The following is a 16704-nucleotide window of genomic DNA, read 5'->3' as shown; positions in this document are numbered from 1 at the left end:
CTCACCACTAGAAGTGCTCCAGTATTTTGAATCACACAAAATCACAGGTGTTCCAAATAGCAACAAAGCATAGAAACTACTCTCAGAGAGCTGCAAGTAGATTGTGGTGGCCACATAAAGACAATTACATGGTGGTGTTCAGGTCATATGTTTGTTTGTTTTTGAGACGGAGTTCCATGCTTGTCACCCAGGCTGAAGTACAATGGTGCAATCTCAGCTCACCTGCAACATCTGCCTCCCAGGTTCAAGCAATTCTCCTGCCTCAGCCTCCCAGGTTGCTGGGATTACAGGTGCTTGCCACTGTGCTGTACTGTTTTTTTTTTTTAGTAGAATCAGGGTTTCATCATGTTGGTCAGACTGGTCTGAAATTCCTGACCTCAGGCCATCCACCTGCCTCGGCCTCCCACAGTGCTGGGATTACAGGCGTGAGCCACCACACCCAGCCCAGATCATATGTGTATGATGATAATTCTTTCTTAATAATTTACCTAATATTAATATTTTAACCAAATTCTAATGAGACAGCATGTTTTTATATATTTATTGGTAATTTGCCTTTCTTTTATGTGAATTTCCTATTTCTATTAAGATTGTCTTTTTTTCTTCTTTTAACCTATTTCTTGGAGTTCTGTTATGTATTCTGATGTTTAATCTTTAGTTGTATGTGTTACAGATATTTTCCACCAAACAGTAATTTGTCTTTTAACTTTATTAGATCTTTTATTTTCTGTTGAAAATTAGGTGATATTTTGTGTCTTATCTAAGAAATACTTCTCTACTCTAAGTCCCAAAGATATTCTTTTAAGCTTGGCTGCTCAGATTTAGCAATTTGAAAAGTCAAAATTATGTAATTATGTCATGAAGAAGGGAATTAATTGTACTTTTTCCTTCTAAAAACTGGCCACTTCAATACTATTTATTGAATAGTTTAATCTTTCCCCCACTGATTTGAATGACAGTATCAATTGCAATTATTTTGTATCCTTATTCTCATAAATACATGTTTATTTCTAATCACATGTTCCAAATTTTGGTTCAGCAAATACAGTGACAATGAAGGTACAATTAGGCTGATGAAAGGGCAGTGGGTATGTAGAGAAAGAAGGATTCTAGTAGAATCAAATCCTTAACCTAAAGGTAAGACACTGAAACCATTCAGGCCTTTTAGTTTGAGTAAGAGGGAGGGCAGTACACTTGTAGTTTGAGGGGCTGTGGGATAATTTCATTATAATTACTTCAGATAAAGCTGTGTACAATGGGGTTGTAAAAGAGTGAGGATTGAAATTCCAACTCTGGACGTGTTACTTAATTTATCTGAGCCAGCCATAAAATGAAAACAATAATATTAAAGTCAGATTTTATGTATTTGCCAATATTTGACCCTTTTGACCCACAAAGATGGGAATTTGCATGTTTCAAGCTAATATCTACCTCAAAGACTTGTTATGAGGATTTAAGAAGTCAATATGTAGAATGCTTGGTGCACAGTTGTCACTCAATAAATATTAGACATAGAACATTCAATAGATATTGTTGAATAAAATCATCAAAAAGGCAATCACATTATTTATATAAATATAAGGCCAGTCCTTGGTAATCTCTCCCTAACAGCTACTTCCACACTATGAAATTTTTCCCATCCTGATTACTGAATTATTTTTCAGTGTATTCATAGTTTAGGAGGGGTCTGAGGGTTTTCTTTGACTTTATATTTACTACTTTATGGACATACAAATATTAACATTTCACATGCATATTTTCATTATTTAAAGTATTCATAATTTATTGTTGGTGCTTGGCTTGAAATGGATTTTGAATTGCAATAACACTTATTCCTATTGTGCTTTGGTTTAAGCAGAGAGAAAAACAACTTAAGGCAGTCAGCCTTTAGTATATTAAAAAACATTATTCATGTTTTAGTTTAGGCTCTCTCGCATATTACAAAGCCCGATAAATGACTATAGAATGGCTTTAACCCCTCAATAACAGTTATGTTTCCACTTTGGAGCGTCTCTAATAGGCAGAGGACCGTCAAATCTATTTAAGTGGCATACATTCCACACACTGAAATTTTATCTCCAAATACCAGCGAATAATGAAAAATGGTTTTCAAGGAACAAGCAAGCAGTGATCATGTTATATAGGAAACAATGTCAAAATTTATGACTAGTTGCATGACTAGAAAAAAGGCAAAAAGAACTAGACACATTGCAGGTTTTTGTTCTTTAAGAAAATCATCGTTGTAACATTATTACCCTTGGGTGTCAGCATCGACCAGGGGTGCTGAAAATCTTGTTTTCATCTTGAATCTTCATCTTGGAGTCACAGCTGTCTTAAGATTTTTCCTAGCTCAGAGATAATGTCCCGTTTTGGGTCAAAAGATCACATAACTTCTTAAAATTGCCAGCAAAATCCATCTGGAGAGTGTCATGCCTACCTTTTGCTTGGCCAGTGGTTCACTGATACTGGTATTGTCTCTTCATTTCTTTCCTTTCTCTGCCAGCATAAAAACGTTCTTGCTAGAGAAGGAAGATATGTAGTGTGTCTCATGCCTATCTGTCTTCTGATTCATCTTTCTTCCCCTGATGCACATTGTAAAAAAGTCTCAGTGATTTGGAAGCATAACATTTTGGAATCTCATACTCTCTTTTTGAAAATTTTGTTTTACTTCTAACCAGAAGAAGGTAGGTGGTGCAGGTGGTGGTAAAAAAAAGCAAAACACCAGGTAACCTCCATGATTCCTCTTTATTTCACTGGTAAAACAAGGAGGTTTGGGTTATATTATGAATATACGGATAAATATTTCATGAGGTTCTTGCTGGCTCCAATAGTTCATGTTACAATCTAACTCCACTTTATCTTAAAAGAAAGAGAAAGGCAGCTCTTCTCAGAGTTTTCTTTCTGTGAATGTGAAGACATCACTGTTTCTTTTAGTAGCTGAGGATACTCTCACCATAAAAATGTTTACAACCTCACTCTAATCAAGAAACATAGAGTGGAAAAGTCATTAGATTCCTTTTGTATTCTCAGTACCTGACACATTTAAAAAATGCCTGTTACATTTTTACTTGAATTAGTTGGAGAGAAGTCAGAAAAGTCTGTACCTGGAGTTCTGTACCTGGAGCAAGCTAGTTGCACAACCTTAGCCAGGTCACAAGAACTCCCTGGGTCTTAGTTTTATCACCTCTGTGGTGAGGAGGCTGTTCGAGGTGACCACTAAGGTCTTTCCTAGCTTTAAAATTCTGTGAAACTGGATTACAAAATAAATTGCTCTCTGAAAGCACTGTTTACACTTTTCACAGACATTTATGAGATGAAAAACAGTTATGTTTTAGCACAACAGTTTAAAGTGGTTGTTGCAATAAAAGCAGTCATAATGATTAATCAGATTAACCAGTTTTTACCTGGAATCTCACAGGAAGGGAACATCAGTACCTTCATTTGTTTTCTCTTGAAGTGCAGAGATGGTGGGGGGAGGAATAAAGGAAGGTAGGAAGAAGAACAGGTAAAATGTGTTGGTGTCATGTTGAACAGCTGGAGGAACTAAAAAGGATGAAGGCAGCCCCTGGGCGTGGTGTGGGAGGAGGTTGGAAGGAAGAGTAGGACACCTCCCATGGCTTTAGCCAGGTCACCATTAGGAAAAACCTACCACTGTGTGTCTAGGCATATATGGGCTAGTTACTCTTCCCTGTGAGTCTGTGGTCACTAATTTTTAACAGTCGTGATCTAGTTGTTTATACTTCCTGGATTTGATTCCAACTTTCTGGGTGTATTCTTAACATCTTTGTGCCTCAGCATCTTCACCTTTAAGTTAGGAATAATGATGAAGATTAAATGACAATACATGTAAAATGCTAAGATAAGTGTGCAATGAATATTAGCTATTAATAGCAATAAGCATTCAAACATTAGCTGTTATCTTTATTAATACTGTTAATACTACCACCCAGTCATTAGAAGAGAGATGCTAGCTAATTGCATAAGTGTAAAATGAATAAAGTGTTGAGAAGATATTTGCCACCTTATGATCATCAAAAACTCCTCAAACAACTCTCCCACTAAAAAAAAAAAAAAAAATCTTTCCTCTCACATGACTTTAATTCAGTTTATGGCAAAGCTTTCCCTTGAGCAAAGCATTGCCCTTTTGCCGTGGTCTTCTTTCAGAATGAAAATATTCACTGGGGGCAGCATATTAAGCCCTTAAGATCTCATTATAAAATATATCTAAATCTCTTTTCTATATGACAGTTGACAGAGGGAGAACCTTAAATCTGTAAAGAGAAGGCTGTTTGGTCCTGAAAGAGAAAAGGGAAAGTGGGGGTGAGTGGGGAGGCTAAAGGAAAGCAGGAGTCATGAAAACACATGTGCCTTGTATTTCAGAGTTCTGTTCAGCAGAAGAGTGGATGGTACTGTCTTAATTGTGAAAATTTTGGTAGGGGATCATTTCTGGAACCCATAGTGATAGCCTGGGGGTTTAGGAATTTTATATCTAAAATGGAATCTTCATCTGTAACATCATTATATTTTCAAAACTATAAATTCTGCAAGTCATCTTCCTTTGGATATTTTGGTGATATCACCAGTCTTCTGTCACTTCTTGTGTATATTTAATAGAGATACAATGGGGCTTGCTCGGTATGGATCTGAGAGTGAAATAAGCTATGAAAGATAAAAAAGATGAGGACCAAAATATCACCCACAGGACTCTGTATGAAAAGCATGTGATTATAGGATCCTGCAGAGTTAGACAACCCTTGAGAATGATTAATTCTAGCCATAGGAATTACAGAAATATGAATATTGGCAATGAACAAGGATATAGAATATTTAAGAAGCTGAGATTAGAATGGAAAGTCTTTATATAAGAAATTGAATTAAAATCTGATTAACCAAAGTCAGTGCTTTCTGGAGTTAACATAATATGATGCATACATATGAGCAATTGAAAAGCTAACCTTTAGAGGAAAGGGTGGATACCAGTCTCTCTTCTCTCTAGTGTCACCTTTACATCCCAGAAAACACATCCTGTTTCTTAGATTGAACCCTTCATGTTTCCCCTTATACAATTCTAAGTCCATTTCTTCTATGATGTTTTTCTTCTGATTTCTAAAAATGAATGTTCCTTTTGCTTTTGACTTTCCAAAATCCTTTTTTAACTGGACCATGCCAAGTACTGTCACTTTATTTATCTGTGCTTGTCATTCTTGTGTGTGATTTATCTCCCCATCAAGAAGATACAATCTTAGAGAGGAAACTTACATCTTTGCATTCTACTGTGTTCATTTCTGTGATGTGGGCATCATAGATGGTCAGGAAATATTTGTGGTTAAGCAAATCATACAACTTTTACAGTAAGGAAATTTAAGAACTCAACTTAAAGAAATTTATCAATCTGGCTTATTGGTGTTTGAAAATAAGGAATAATAATAATAATTGGTGATTGAAAATAAGGACTGTCACTATATTGACCAAGCAATTGCTAATATTTACCAAAGTTCAAATATCTCGGTCTAAAAATCTTATTTTAAAGCAAAGCCAATAAGAAAACATTTGAACACATTGGCTCATGCATCATAATTATATTTGTGCTGTTTATTTTCTTTCAACTAAAAAATATTCTGCTGTTGGCAAAGTGCTAGGATTTTCAGTGTGTAAGAATGAGTTCATTCACCAATAAATATGGCTATTTACTTTTTAAAGGATCCTTTTTTATAAGATTTATTTTTTAAAATCCTCAGAACACTAAGCTTTTAGAGTTTTAGATGTAAAACATAGTTTATTCTTATTTCTCTTAAAACCTTATTTCTTTCACAAAATCTGGTGATGTTTCCTAATTATCTGGTTATTATAGGTTAGTGTTTAATTTCTACCTAAATATTCTTGAATCTGAGGCTTGATTTTAAACAATTAATGTAAGTGCTAGGCAAATCATTGCAGTTGGGAGAAAGCGTCTTGCAGGACCAGAACTGAAATGTGATCAGCACCTGGGCCATTCTGCATGGACTTTGGCTGCTCACGGAGCCTGCTTAGTGGGGGAAGGTCTTTTGTCCTGCTGGCCAGGGTAAAGATGGGCTGCTGAACTGCCTATTCATGCTGTGGCTGGAAACTCTGCTGTGGCTATTTGTCTCATTTTTAAATGAAATTTAATGAAATCCAAAAGTATCTGAGGTCCTTTGTTAAAAACACTTACCCCACATGGGTAGGTTTAACATTCTGACTTGGAATAGAGGGGAGAACTGAGGCTCACCATCTTCCCAGGAGCCAGGCTGGGAGAGAAAGTTTGGCCCAGGAGATGTAATTGCCACCATAGGGTGGGGGCAGTGTGGACACTTTCTCCCCAGACTGTGCCATTTTGCCTTTTCCCAAAGACCTACACAACATAAGATTTGGGGGTAGCAAAACTTTGAGAGTAAAAATTTAGTGGGGGAGGGACAAAGAATACATGAGTTTACAGTGGTAGGGTTTTACTTTGTTTCCTCTTTCTACTTTTGATGGAAATTTCACATTAAACTATTTAGAACAGATTATATGGTGATTTATATGTTACAATATATAAAACTTACTCTATATACCTTTGAAAGTCCTATCGTGTTTTTAGCAGCATTATTTTCCTGCAATGACACCTCAATCGAATCCAGCTCTGAATTGATTGTGACTTTGGATTAATCACACCACGTCCTCTGTCCACATGTATTTATGCCATAGCTCTCCCTTGCACTGTGAGAGCATCTATTACAACCTTTCAGAACTCCCAGATCATGTAGGGAAAGGACTTCTTTCTCCTACAGTTGCTCAGTCAACCTCTAGCACTTTGTAGCTTACTGGAAGTGTAAAGTGTGGTCCTTTACTCCACTCTGTCATCCCTCTTCCAGTCTCTTGAAATAAACACCCACACATCCTTGGGCATACTTTCCTCTTCCATTTTCTAAACACAGCAGAACAATGATCCTTGTACATTTTAAAGTCTATGATTTATACCCAATATTCAATCTTTTTGTCTTGATTGACATTCAAATATTCTTTACATAATTTGAAAGAGTGTAATTTAAATAGAAATATGCTGTTTGGAACTCTGTATATAATGTTTAATTTTTAGAAAATTCTTATGTATTTGTATTCCATGCTGATAGTTTAAGAAGCAAAAAAATCATGACAAATAAGGTAAGGTGTGGACAATTACTTAAAAACTCTCAGAAATGTGGTATATTAGAGGAAGCCGGAAGCACCCCATCAAGTTTGCTACCTATAAATGTTGCTGTCTGTAGAAATTGCCTATTTGATGCATTTCAGAGGCCAGATTCATTAAAATAGCCATCTAAAATGTGACAAAAATTAGTCTAAGTCTAAAACATCATATGCTATTTAATAAACATTCATTGAATATGTATTGGGTATTGTATTAGGAACCAGGGATATTTAAAGAATCATCATACATGGCCTCTACCCTGAATAGTTCACAGTCTACCTAGGGACATCAACAGAGCAGAATTAACCATTCTGGTGTAACAGAACAGAAATTCTAAACAAACTTTCTTATAAAGCCCTGGGAATGCTTTATATTGAGAATCTTCTTTACAAAGTCAACATGTTTAACACGAGCAGATGTAGGCCACATCATGATTTAGAGCTGGGTTAAATAAGAAATCATAGCATTTGGATTTTTCTCTCTTGTTCTTCGTGCTGGGGCTACAGAAAACTGAATTCCCAGACAATCTGTTGAGATGGAATTTGTTCCTTTCTGTATCAAGCTGGAAGGCAAAGGCCATTCTCCATTGCAGGTAAGGTCCTGCAGCCTATAAGTAAGTTGAAGTTCAAATGTTACCTGGGTATCTTGTGTTTTATATGGCAACTCTATTCCTGGGGAACTCAACAGATGATGATAGATGCTATGGAGGAAAATGAAGCAGAGAAGGAAGACAAGGAGAACTGGGAATGTGTGAGGAAAGAGTTGCCATTTAAAACTGGGTGGACAAGGAAAGCCTCACTGAGGCAATATTTGAGCAAAGACTCACAGAAGATGAGGCAGTAAACTATGTGGATATAGGGGGAATAGCATTCCAGGCAGAGAGAAAAGCAAGTACAAATGATGCTGAGGCAGGAGTCTGTCTGCTACTTTCAAGTAATAGCAACAAGACTAGTAAAGTTGCAATGAAATGAGCCAAGGGGAGAACAATAACATATGAGGTTGGAGAAGTAATAAGAGCCCGATGGTAGAGAGCCTTGTAGCCATTATAAAGACCTTGATTTTAACTCTGAGATGGGAAGCCATAGGTGGGCTTTGACAAAAGTGGTGACATGAGTTAAATGTATGTTTTAAAAGCATCACTTTGGTGGTTACGTTAAGAATAGGTGAAGGGGGAAAAGTGAAAACTGGGAGACTAGTTAAAGCTATTGCAGTAATTTAGGTAAGTGGTGGTGGTGGTTTGGGAAGATGGTGACAGGAGATGGTGGTGAAAAGTGATTATATGTCACATATTTATAGGTATGTAGATCTTTAGCTATCAAGAAGGGAAGAGGGCGAGAGAGAAACATTGTAAAATCAACAGGATTTGTTGATAGATTGGATGTAGGGTATGAGGAGTGAAGGATGACTCTAAGATTTATACTGAGGAAGTGAAAGGATATAGTTGCATTTACTGAAATGAAAAATTTTGGAAACAGATATCTGGGGGAAGCCTGGAGTTTGCTTTGAAAAGGCTAAGATTGAGATCCTGTTAGACATTCAAAGGAGATGTTGAGGGGAATAGGGCATATGACTATGAAGTTCAGGTGAGAGGTCTGGCTGGAGATACAAATTTGGGGTCATTGCTTCTGTGGATGGTACTCGAAGCTATGCATCTGGATGAGATCATTAACAGAGTGACTGTAGGTAGAAAAAAAGAGAAGTCTAAGGCAACTGATTATTCAGTAGTTAGGAAGATTTAGAAGAAACAGGAAAAGAGATTGAGAAGAAGTGTCCATGTAGGGAGAAAATCAGGCACATGAGCCCTGGAGCCACATAAAAAAAAAAATGCTACTCAGAAATGTCAAACTCTTCTGATAGTTCAGCTAACATGAGAACTGAAAATGGATGATTGGATTTAGCAACATGGAGGTCCTGGGTGAATAGGTGGTGAAAACAAAAGCATGAAAAGTATGATTTGGAGAGAGTTCAAGAGAGAATAGGAGAGGAATAGAAAGAGCAAGTATAGACAACTCATTTGAGGGACTTTTCTGTAAAGGGTAGAAGAGCAATGGAATGGTAGATAGAGGAGAAAGTGGTATAAGACATGGAGGAAGAAAGACGGAGTGCCTATTTAAGATAAAGAAATCATGGCCTGTTTGTCTACAGACAGAAATGACATAGTGGAAAGAATTGATGGAGTAGGTAAGAGGGAAGGGATCGAGTACACAACGGCAGGGTTGGCTTTGATAGGAGTAGAGACAGTCCGTCCATAAAGGGAACAGAAGGAAAGACAGGGCTAGAAGTAATAGTTGGGTGGATGTGGTAGAACAAGTCCTCCTCTGATCACTTCTGTTTTCTCAATAGGAACTGATATTATCTGATAAAAGAGAAGAAGGAGAGGAACTGTTGGAAGTTTGAGAAGAATGGAAAAAACATATAATTATTTAGAAGGGTTGGAGAGTTAATATGGTTTGGCCCTGTGTCCCCACCCAAATCTCATGTTGAATTGTAATTCCCAGTGTTGGAGGTGGGCACTTGTGGGAGAGGATTGGATCATAGTGGTGGTTTCTAGCAGTTTAGCACCATCACCCTGGTGCCGTCTCCTGATAAGGTTCTCACAAGATCTGGTTGTAGCACCTCCCCCTTTGCTCGCTTCTTACTACTCCTGCCATGTAAGATGTGTTGGCTTCCTCTTTGCCTTCTTTCATGATTGTAAGTTTTCTGAGGCCTCCCAGCCATGTCTTCTGTACAGCCTGCCAAACTGTGAGTCAATTAAACCTTTTTTTTTTTTTTTTTTAAATAAATTACCCAGTCTAAACTGGTAGTTCTAACTAACAGGTAGTTCTTTATAGCAGTGTGAGAACGGACTAATAGAGCGAGTGAATATTCTGAAGAAATACAGTAGATTTCCTGGGTGAAACTCTGAACTCGTTTGAGGTTATCAATTATGAATTTAAAATGAGACCAACATTTCAAACATTTAATGCAGTTTATCTTTATATACATTTAATTCCTTAGGTACAGGTGACCAGTAGATGGAATATTAGATCTAAGCAGGATTGGAGTTTTCCAAACAGGTCCAACTAAACAACAGAAGACCAGGAGAGCTCAAAGTGGATACACCAGAGTGATTACAAAGCTAGGCCTTGAAATCTAAGCTGGATATGTTGGGAAGTGAGAATATGAAAGGAGGAAGGGACATGGGAGACCAATGGATTGTTGGTTCTGGAGGGGTCATCATTGACAAACTACTATTGAATGCCTACTTTGGCTAACTAAGCACTTTGCTGGTACTGGCACAGAAATAAGCACCAAGGCACACAGAATTGTAAGCTGGCATAACCAGTGAGGCGATATAGTATATAAAAGGTAAAAGGGTAGTATAGAGAAAGGAATAACCAGAGTCAGGGCCTGAGGGCAAAGGAGGAAGAACAAGATCCAGAAACATAAGACCGTGGTTGATCTCAACAACCTCAAATATATTAGGACTCATAGAAGCATAGGAAATGGGATAAAAATTATCCTTCATCTAAACAGAGCTAATATAACCCAAATTCACAAATCCTCCCTGTTTAGTGTTACTAGACACAGACATTGTGCTAGGCTCTGTGGTGAGCATTAAGCTATAAGGAAATCTAAGTTCCTACTAAGGGAATTCTCATTCTAAGTGATCCTTGGGTGGGCTTCTTTCCCTTTCCTCCCTCCTTTCTTGTTTTTCTTTTTTTTTCTTTCTTTTTTTTTTTTTTTCCTGAAACCGTCTTGTAGAAATGTTGAGGAGGAAATCTCTAGAAATATCAAAGCAATATTTTGAGAAATGTTTCCATTCATTGCAAAAATAGTTACTAAGCACTTATTATGTATCAGAGATTCTGCCAGGCTCTGATATACAGAGAGGGAAAGCTCTCTCAAAGTTATCATTATTAAATGAGACTATGTGAAGAGAAGCAGGTGAATTTGATTGGGATATCAGGGAAGGTTTCAATGTGATTTCGAGTTGAGTAGTGGAGGCTGTTTAAAGGTTGTACTTATGGATAAGAGTGAGATATTACAGTGGACAGGGGCCTGTTCTTCTGCCTTCTCTTGGTGTGACTGATGATGGACTTCTATCTAAAGTAATTCTCATCTCCTGGTATCTGTAATTCATTACTCTCATCTTCCTAAGGACCTATTGATCACCTTGTGATGACTTGAGTTCTTTTGAATGCAAGTTTTTGCCTCTAAAAAAAAAAAGATAGTTTTTCTTGGAAAAGGACATTAACAGACATTTCCCAAAACAAGAAATACAGGTGGCCAAGAAACACATTAAAAAATGCTCAACATCACTAATCATCAAATAAATGCAAATTAAAACCACTTTGAGGTATCTTCTTACATCAGGGAGAATGGCTGTTATTAAAATGCCAAACAACAGACGTTGGTGTGGATGTGGAGAAAAGCGGATGCTTATACCCTGTTGATGGGAAGGCAAATTAGTTCAATCTCTATGAAAAACAGTATGGAGATTTCTTTTTCTTTTTTAATTTCAACTTTTATTTTAGATATGGAGGTACATGTCCAAGTTTGTTACATGAGTATATTGTGTGATGCTGAGGTTTGGGGTATGTGTCCTTTCATCCAGGATACACCATATTACCCAAAAGATAGTTTTTCAATCCATGCCCACACTCTCCGTCCTTACTTCCTCTAGTAGTTTGCAGTGTCTGTTGTTGCCATGTTTATGTCCATGTGTGGTCAGTGTTTTGTTCCCATGTACAAATGAGGACATGAGGTATGTGGTTTTCTGTTTCTACATTAATTAGCTTAGGATCATGGCCTCCAGCTGCATGCATCCAAGTTGCTACAAAAGACATAATTCTTTTTTATGGCTATATAGTATTCCATGGTGTATATGTACCACATTTTTGTCATCCAGTCTGCTTTAAATAGTATCTAGGTTGAGTCCATGTTTTTGCTACTATGAGTATCATAGCAATGAACATAGGAGTGTGAGTATGTTTTTGGTAGAATAATTTATTTTCCTTTGGGTATTTACCCAGTGATGGAACTGCAGGGTTGAATGTTAGCTCTGTTTTAAGTTCTTTGAGAACTCTTCAAACTGATTTCCACAGTGGCTGAATTGATTTACATTTCCTTCAACAGTATATAAGCATTCCCTTTTCTCTGCAGCCTCTCTGGCATCTGTTGTCTTTTGACTTTGAAGATTTCTTCAAGAACCAAAAATAGAACTACTATTCGAGCCAGCAATCTCACCACTGGGTATCTACCCAAAGGAAAGAAAAATATTGTATTAAAAAGACACCTGCACCTGTGTGTTTATTACAACACTATTCACAATAGCAAAGTTGTGGAACCAATCTAAGTGTCCATCAGGGGTTGATTGGATAAAGAAAATGTGGCATAGATTACCGTGGAATACTATGCAGCCATAAAAAGAATGAAATCATGTTCTTTTCAGCAACATGGTTGGGGCTGGAGGCTGTTATCCTAACAGAACGAACTCAGAAACAGAAAAATACCACATGTTCTCACTTATGTGGGAGCTAAATAATGGGTATACATGGACATAAAGATGGTAATACTAAACACTGGGACTCCAAAAGGGGAGGATCAGAGGCTGCTGAGGGATGAAAAATGACCTTTTGGGTACAACGTTCAATATCTGGGTGATGGGCACACTAGAAGCCCAATTCCCACCATGATACAATATACCCATGTAACAAGCCCATGTACCCCGAAATCTAAAAAAAATGGTTCAAAAAGTTTTAAATATTTATTAATAATATCTAGGTAATATTAACTTAGTTTATTTATAAGCCTCTTAGATGTGATTCTCAGTTTTTGTTTTCATTAACAATGTGTGAACTTTACACCTGCCCGTTACGTGTTTTTTTGATGTTGTCCCATGTGAGGACAAACTGCTTTAGCTAAATAGTATCTGAGAGCTACTACAGGACACCATTTGTATATAAGAAAATAGTTTTAGAAGAGTAAAGCCATTTACAACCCTATTTTCTACCTTTTAGAGGCAAACAAAATTTATGTCATACACTTTAGTATTGAATTGTTCTGAAAGCAGTTGCTCTGTGAACAGTTTATTATTATTATTATTTAGATGTAATATTCCCCTATATGCTTTTAGGGTATAGGGGACTTTTTTAAACAAAAAGTCATTTCACAATGGGAGATTATCTGTGACTTATATTATGTTTCTTTCTTTTTTTTTTTTTTTCGAGACGGAGTTTCACTGTCTCCCAGGCTGGTGTGCAGTGGCACAATCTGAGCTCGCTGCAACCTCCGACTCCTGGGTTCAAGTGATTCTTTTGCCTCAGCCTCCTGAGCAGCTGGAATTACAGGCACCTGCTACCACCCCGGCTAAATTTTTTTTTTTTTTTTTTTTTTTTAAATAGAGACGGGGTTTCACCATGTTGGCCAGGCCGGTGCGAACTCTTGACCTCAGGTGATCCGCTCGCCTCGGTCTCCCAAAGTGCTAGGATTACAGGCGTGACCCGCAATGCCTGGTCAATATTATGTTTCTTTCTCTTTTTTTTTGAGACGGAGTTTCGCTCTGTCGCCCGGGCTGGAGTGTGGTGCCGCTATCTCAGCTCACTGCAGCCTCCCCCTGCCGGGTTCAAGCGATTCTCCTGCCTCGGCCTCCCGAGTAGCTAGGACTACAGGCATGCGCCACCACGCCCAGGTAATTTTCATATTTTTAGTAGAGACGGGGTGTCACCATATTGGCCAGGCTGGTCTCTGAAACTCCTGACCTCTTGATCCGCCTGCCTCAGCCTGCTAAAGAGCTGGGATTACAGATGTGAGCCACTGCACCCAATCCAATATTATGTTTCTAAAATCCGCTTTTGATCCCATAAAAGTTAGTTCTTCACTTCTTTTCCGGTAGGGAAAATGTTTCAATCCTAACTCATTTTGCTGCTGCTGTTGGACTTTCATTTTATTCTCCTCTAAACATGGGTGAAGGTGACACTAAAGTTTATTATTTTTTTAAACAAATATGATGAAAGTGGTGTGGATAAACACTTAACTCACATATTCTTTGAAAGAGAAAATACATTTTTTCCTGCCACAAGATGTTATTAAAAGATTAAATATATACAAGTGTATATTTATTTTAATAAAAATAATTTAGTTTCTCAAATAATTATATGCATTTGTATTATGTACTATAGAAAAATAAATGGTACAACTGGCTCTGGATGGATATTTAATCATTCTTCTCTGGCTACATAAAACTCTGTAAATGAGTGGCAAGCAGATGGTGTCTCATTATCTCCAATGGAGAGACTTAAATGCAGCCTGTAAGCCTTTGAAGAGTCTGTTTTTGTATCTAAGTGAATAACTTTTGAGATTGGCTTTTTCCCTCCCCTTTTTTTTTTTTTTTTTTTTTTTTGCAGTGATGTGTTACTAGGCTGTACTAACTCTGAAAATCAAATTGATTCCTATCTATATACTTAGAAAAATGATCACTTTGGGAATAAGAACATATATTTCACAGTGTGGACTAAAGTCACAATAAATAGCATATGAATAACAATTTGAAAACTGGAGTCAATAATGAATATGCCTATAATAGACATAGACAAATTAATCATTGCAGAAGCTTATTCAGGTGGATATGACAGGTTTTTGGATGTCAGGGATCAAGCCCAGGAAGGGCAGAGCCCATGTCTTATTCATTTCTTAATGTCTTACTACCCCCTCAACCTTGCACAGTTCCTGCCATCTAGTACCATATCCATCTAGAAGAAATTTCATTAATTTTGTTGAATGACTGAAAATAATTTGTTTCAGTTAAATTGATTTTACATTTGAACTTTTGGTGCATTAGTCTCTTAGTACATACATCTTGAAATATGCTTATACTTACATTTATAATGACTGCAAAGCTTAACATTTTTAAGGAATTCTACTTTGATATAAAATGGTCTTTGATAAAAGTGTTGCTTGGAAGCATTTCTAAGACTTTTAATATAAACAAATGAGCAAATAAAATAATTCCTGACATGTTCCAGTGCTAATAGAGGATCCAGAATATTCAAGATTTACAAGGATATTCAGATCAATAGCATCAGATCTATTCCACAGTATGTAAGTTGGTTCAAACTACCACAACATACTATCATAGACTGTGTGACTTAAACAATAAAAATTGGAGGCTGGACAGTTCAAGAGCAAGGCACCAGTGAATTTGGTTCTTGGTGAGGGTTTTCTTCTTGGCTTTCACATGGTCACTTGCTTGCTGTGTGCTCACATGACCTTCTCTGGTGTGTACTCACATGGTCTTCCCTGATCCATGCATGCAGAGAGAGAGAGAGAGTCCTCTCTGGTGCCTTTTTTTGTTTTGTTTTGTTTTGTTTTGTTTTGTTTTAAAAGAACACATTCTATCATGAGGGCTTCATCTTCACGAACTTATTTAATCCTAATTACCAAAGTCTGTCTCCAGATATCATCACATTGTGGGTTCAGGCTTCAACATACAAATTTGAGGAGGAGGGGACACAAACACTCAGTCTATGACACACACATAACTAATTTCTTGTTCATCATTGCTTATCTGTAGCCACTATCCCAACTCTGCTAAGTCAGCTTCTTTTGTTTCTGACATTGCTGCTGACCCAAAAGGTGAGCTCAGAGAAAGAAAGAAAATAATTGGAGTGAAGAGAATGAAATAAAATCATAGTGGTGAAATGATTTTAAGTTAGATCACTGCTGGGAATATAACCAATGAAGCAGTCAGAATGTTGTTATTTTAACAACTGAAAACAATTGAAGTAAAATCCAAAATCATGTGAGATTTAGTCTGACAAAGATGTCAATCACTGTCCTGAAGTGGATTTGGGTGCTTGCCAAGGGACTCCTGGAGCAGCCTGGCTGAAGCCACTAGGGCAAACAGCAGCTTCAGAGAGGGACATCATGGATACACAGAATGCTTTCCTGAGAATATATTAGAATCATGTGGAGTCTGGTGCTAGAAGGTGTCTGCCCTATACCTGGGGGTTATTGACTCCTGCAGGATTCCAAATCAATGTCTTTGTGAGGTTATTCACTTGTTACGGTAACGGTTTCTCAGCAGCTGCTCTGTTTATTTCAAGCAGATGAAGGCTGGGTAGCTTTCTCTTAAACTCCTTGGGCCACTCTGTCCGGGGTGGGAAGACAGCTCATTAGCTAAGATTTTTACCCTGGCTCTGTAGTGATGACATGACTATTGTGATCCTGGAGTGTGGCTACAAGGATATGCAGCTTCATTCAGTGGGAAATTAGTACACATTGCTTTAAAATGGTGATAGAGTTAGTGCAGTAACTTTTCCACTAGATAAAAATTCTGATTATCTTTGTCAGTCTCAATAGTCCCTTCAGACCTAATATGAAACCTGAATACCATTTTCTAACATAGTTTGAGTTTTCTTTCCAAAAATATCATTTGTGCAAGGTATGGTACCAGAGAAAGGCCAATGATGGGACAAAGATTAAATAATTAAGTTAGCTGTTTGTGCTTTGGGGATTCTTCCTTGAACTACCTTCAA

The sequence above is a fragment of the Theropithecus gelada genome, chromosome 7b (genome assembly GCF_003255815.1).
Source record: "Theropithecus gelada isolate Dixy chromosome 7b, Tgel_1.0, whole genome shotgun sequence".
Lineage (NCBI taxonomy): Eukaryota > Metazoa > Chordata > Mammalia > Primates > Cercopithecidae > Theropithecus > Theropithecus gelada.
The sequence above is the reverse complement of the archived record's forward strand: the minus strand, read 5'-3'. Positions refer to the sequence as shown.